Genomic DNA, 6,000 nt, shown 5'->3' with positions numbered 1-6,000 from the left:
ATCTCGAATTTCCTTCACGGGAGGCAGCGCACAGACAGCCACAGTGGGCAGAGAAAGAAAAAAAAAACAGAGAAACCCTTGCCTCTCTCCTCCGATCTCCCTCAGTCTCCCAGCCCCGACCACCTCCTCCATCACAATAGCCGCAACCATCTCCACCACCACTGCCCTATTCTTCTCCCTTCATTACCAGCAGCCACAGTAGCCGTGCCCAACAGCACCTTTACGGCCAGCACAGCCCCATCCGCACGCCCATCTGCAACTCCGGATACTATCTCTCGCTTACTCGAGCATTCACGCACCCAGCACCTCCACGGCATCTCCCATCATCATCATCACCACCATCCAACACCTCCACGGCATCTCCCATCATCACTATCACCACTCAGCCCCTCACGGCATCTCCCATCAACACCGTTACCACCCAGCACCTCCACGGCATCTCCCATCATCATCGTCACCACTTCCGGCCACCCCCTGTTCATCGCTGCCTGCAATCTCCACAACCTACGGCCATACCCGTAGCCGTAACATTAAACCCACAGAACCCCTTCCAGAGCACCAGCATCCATCAGCCCCACCAGCAGCCGATTACCCCTTCTGCAACTGCTGCCGCTGCAACCATCCGAGAACTACACAGCAGCAGCGGCGACTCCTTCCAACTCCGGCCATCACCCGTCCTCACCACAGACCACCCTATAGCTGCTGCAACACTCCGGCCACCGGCCAGTCCTCCTCGTCGTCGTCGCCGTCACCGTCACCGCCTGGCACCTCCAGATTCCCGGCCATCATCCTCTCAGTCCCGGTGGTACCCCCCCATGGTAAGTCCCCGGTGAGTCTCCCTGCACAGAACACACACACACAGGCATGCAATTTCATTTTATTTTTGTTATTTTGTTTTATTCTGTTTTTATTTATTTCTCTTCTAATTTTGGTCTTTACTAATATCTAATATTCGGGTTTTTGTTTTGTTTTGTTTTTTTTGTTTTTTATTTATGCAGGTATGTGTAATATTTAGTGTCTTTGTTTTGTAATATATAGCTTTCATGTTTAGACTCTTATTATATGTATTAGTATTATTGTTTAATTATTATTTTTTTTAATACCTTATTACATGTCCATATTTATTGTTTGAATATCGGTGCAAAGTGTTTATATTATCATTGTATTTTCAATCATTGTGATATACTTATTTGTTATTTAGGGTATCTATGTTATTGTTGTTTATTATCTTGTGGTATGTTATTTATTTTAGTATATATTGTGTATTTAGGGTTTAAATTATTACGTGTTGTATTTAGGATTTTAATGGTATATTTAGGGTTTTGTTCATCATATGCTTTATTTAGGGTTCGATTGGTCTCTCATATTGTCATAATATATTAATGGTAAGGTTTTAAATTATTCCCATAATTATTGTCGCGTGTTTTATTTATTAACTTTAGGGTTTAAATTGCTTTCGGTAATATTACTTGTGTAATAGTTTCTATTATTGTATATATTGCATGTGTATTATAGGGTTTAATTTGTTTCCACATTTTTATTGTACATTAATGGTAAGGCTTCAATTATTTCCATAATTATTATTGCATATATTGTATATTTATTTTAGGGATTCGCTAATTCCATAATTTCATCTTATTTGTTTCCATGTTTGTTTTTAACTTTTAGGGTTTGATTTATTGGCGAGTTCTTAAATGTTTCCTTTATTCTTAATATTAGGGTTTTGTTAGTACTATGTTAAAGTTTTGATTATTTATAATTAGGGTTTTTGCAGGGTTTGATTTATTGGCGAGTTCTTAAATGTTTCCTTTATTCTTAATATTAGGGTTTTGTTAGTGCTATGTTAAAGTTTTGATTATTTATAATTAGGGTTTTTGCATATATTTGTTAAAATGTATTATTATCATATTGTATAGTTATTAAAATTATGATATATATGTATTATTAGTATAGTAGTATTATCATGGTATAATATTAATATTTACGTATTAAGATATGTATATTATTGTGGTATATGTGTATTAGTATTCTAGTAGTATTGTTATAATATATGTGTATTACTATTGCTAATAGTGTGATATAGGTATATTATCATTCTAATAATACTATTATTGTACAATGTTAATACTTACGTGTTATGATATATAATATTAAAATATTGTTTTAACATTTATATGTTATTAATATTATGAGATATATATATGTATCACTATCATAGTAGAATAGTTATTACATGTAGTGTATTATCATTATGATGTATTAGCCTTATTATTATCATATATATATATATATATATATATATATATATATATATATATATTTATTTTTTACTATTTTCTATGTTTCTATTGTATTACAATATTTACTGTTTCTAGTATTTTTGTATTATTGTATTAAGTATTTTCGTATTTATATCCCTATGATTTTATTGCGGGGGGTATGAGCCTTTGGGCATCACGTACCCTAAGCTCTGAGGGAATATATATGTATATATTATCTTTATTTATTTATTATTTTATTTATTTATTTATTTTTCATGTGTATTTATAAATTCATAAAAAGGAGTAATTTAAAGAATTATTAGATTAACTTAGGGATAATTTCAAATTAATTAGGTACCGTTCGTAAGAACGGGCGCGTAGGGGGTGCGCGTACCTTCCCCTCGCGTAACCGAACTCCCGACCCCAACTCTGGTAATGTAGACCGATTCTACCCCTAACGGGGTAGTAATCACGTGTTCTAACCACACTAAAAGGTTAGCGGCGACTCCAACACTTTCATCTTTTTAATTGAAAATTCAAATTGATTTTAACTTCGCCGCCCGGGGCACACGCGCTCCTGGGACGTTGCGACAGCTTGACGACTCCGCTGGGGACCTTAGAGAGTCGAGCCATTAATTAATTAGAAATTATCCCAAGTTCAAATTTAATAAATCTTTTAATTACTCCTTATTTTGTGAATATTGTAATTTGTAAATAACTCTGATTGATTGTAAATATTTTACTTCCATAATTTGTAAATAACCTTAATTAATTAAAAATATTTTGTTTCCTAATTTTTCGAATATTAATTGTAGATATTTTGTTTCCAAATATATTGACTAAGCATATTAATTATAGATATTTTGAATAAGCATATTAATTATAGATATTTTGTATACTAATCATAAATATTTTGTTTCCTTATTTTTTGTTTCCAAATTTTTTGAATAAACATATTAATTGCATATATTGTGTTTCCTTATCTTTTGAATATATATATTAATTGTAGATATCTTGTTTCCATATTATTTATAGCATGTGAATAAATGTGGGGATAGCAGGATTAGGTTAAATTTAAATTCACACACTCTCACGTTCTATACCCGAGCTTTACCTACTAAGATTAGATAGGGGTGTAATAGCGTTTGTCCCTTCGTAGCTTAAGCTTGATGGGACCCGCGAACCACCTCGCTCAGTGTGAGTTTTGTCCGGACCCCTATGGGGGAGGATGAAATTTCAAACTGGGGACCTTTTTGTATATAGGAATTAGAGCCTACCCACACATACTTGTCTATAGTCTTCCCTAACTAGGATAGAGCCATGAAGAACCCTGTATATACATACCTACCCTGGGTTGGGACATCCTTATCCCCATACCGTCTATTGTATATATGTTGTGAGATACCTTGTATTATACCATGCATGCTGCATCCATTTTAGACTTACATACTACTTAGCCAGTATTCTAAAAAAGCCCAATAATGAGACCATGGCCCATCCTTTCAAAAAAAAAAAAAAAAAACGAAGCACTTGGCCCAAACATTTTAAAAATATGGGTCGGCCCAACCCTTTTCAAATAACTCGGGCCCAATTCTTTAAAAACAAATCTTGGGCCTGACCTTTTCCTAAGCAAAAACTCGGCCCATGCCTAAGTTTCAAAAGGGGCAAACCCAGATTTCAAAAGAGGACTTCAACCCCATTGCCTAAAAATTTGGGCCAACATTTTTTCAAGTAATCCAAGCCCAATTCCTTTTCAACTAGGGCCTTAACCCATCATGAAATAGCTCGAAGCCCATATTTTAAAATACTTGAGGCCCAAGTGCACATTAAAGTCCACATTGAATGAATCCAATGGGTTGACTAGCCTGGGTCAACCCCAACCTCAGAACATAATTTGACCCTTTATAGAATCTGAGGTACATGGACCATCATCAAGGAAATGAATGGGTAAGGGAGAAATTGAATTGAAATCGTAGCCCATCAATGGTCATGTTAATCTTGACCCGTCTCATTAGTGGGATTTTTCTAGAATTCTAGCTAAGTAGTAATTTAGGACATCATATTCATGCATTTCATTTCATACATAGTCATGCACGATAGGCTGCATGCATGTTATATCTTTGTTTGTATATATAAGTGCACTAGTTGCATCCAAGCATAAACACCCATTGCATACCCTAATCATGCATCAAAACACTTTCACTCATGCAGTACATAATTGTGCATTCATGGTTCTAAAAAAGGAAATTTTTTGGTTTTCAGTTCCTACTCAAAGAGGTGGTTTGAGTAATATAAAGCAATAATTGAGACCACCACGCATCAGTACAATACCAGGCGAAGAGCGAGAGAAATGAGTGAACAATTGGAAAATAGAGTCCTGGGTCTAGAACAAGGATAAGAAGAGATGAATGACAAGATAAGTAAGGTTCTGGAGTTACTGATGAACAAGGGAAAGGCAGTGCATATTGATCTCGAAGTAGATGTGGACCCCGCTCATCCCCCAGGGTTCACCCCAGATCATGGACAAACATCAATTCCACCGCCTGGTGTCATGGGGGGTCCACCGCCAAATATGCCTCCTTTCATCCCTGCTATGCCAGCACAGGGGTTCCCAGTGGTAGGAACTCCTCCATCAGTACCTTCTGATATAGGGATGAACAAATCTGAAACTGAGCGTCGCTCTGACGTATTGGAAGAACGTTTAAAAGCTATGGAAGGATCTAATACTTTTGATTCCGTTAATCCAAATGATCTATGCTTGGTGCCAAAAGTCACCCTGCCACCAAAGTTCAAAATGCCAGACTTTGAAAAGTTTGACGGGACCCGGTGCCCTCGAACACATTTAGTGATGTACTGCCAAACAATGGCCGCGTACTCAGACGATGAAAAACTAATGATGCATTGCTTTCAAAGCAGTTTGACCGGGTCCGCTATCCGTTGGTACATTCAGCAACATAAGGCTCGGGTCCGCACTTGGAAGGACTTGGCCAACGCCTTTGTTACTCACTACCACCATGTGACGGAAATGGCGCCTGATCGAATGACTCTACAAGAGATGGAGAAGAAGTCCACCGAAACATTCAGAGAATATGCTTATAGGTGGAGGGATATGTCGATCCAAGTGGACCCCCCGGTGAGTGACCGAGAGGCCATCTCCTTGTTTGTGAGTACATTAAAAGACCCCTACCGTACGCACCTTCGGGGAGCAACTCCCCATGATTTTATGGATATTGTGGCTGCGGGAGGAAGAATTGAAGGCGATATCAAGGTAGGCCTAGTCAAGGATAGTGGCATGGAAACTGGTTTAGGCAAAAGGTGGACTAATAGGAAGAAGGAAGAAGAGGCACAAATGATATAGGGGCAGTTTAATTGGAAGAATCAGTACACCAGAGGTGGGAACCAATGGCCCAAAAGAAACTTTGGTTTTGAGCCCATGGTAAATCAAACGGCGCATATAGGCACAAGGCCCTAGATTGTTCACCCTGGTCCACCGAATCAACAAGCACAAGACAGGTTTGTGACCAGAAACTTCCGAAGGGTGGACCCCATTCCCATGACATATGCCGAATTATTTCCTCAGCTGCGGGAAAAGGGGATGGTATCTGCAATCCCGGGGACGCCCGTTGCGAACCCTTCTCCACAGTGGTATGATCCTGGGGTTCATTGTGAGTACCATGCTAACTCTCCCGGCCATACTATTGACCGATGTTGGGCCTTCAAGCATAAAGTGCAATCATTA

Source organism: Malania oleifera, chromosome 9 (genome assembly GCF_029873635.1).
Source record: "Malania oleifera isolate guangnan ecotype guangnan chromosome 9, ASM2987363v1, whole genome shotgun sequence".
Lineage (NCBI taxonomy): Eukaryota > Viridiplantae > Streptophyta > Magnoliopsida > Santalales > Ximeniaceae > Malania > Malania oleifera.
The sequence above is the reverse complement of the archived record's forward strand: the minus strand, read 5'-3'. Positions refer to the sequence as shown.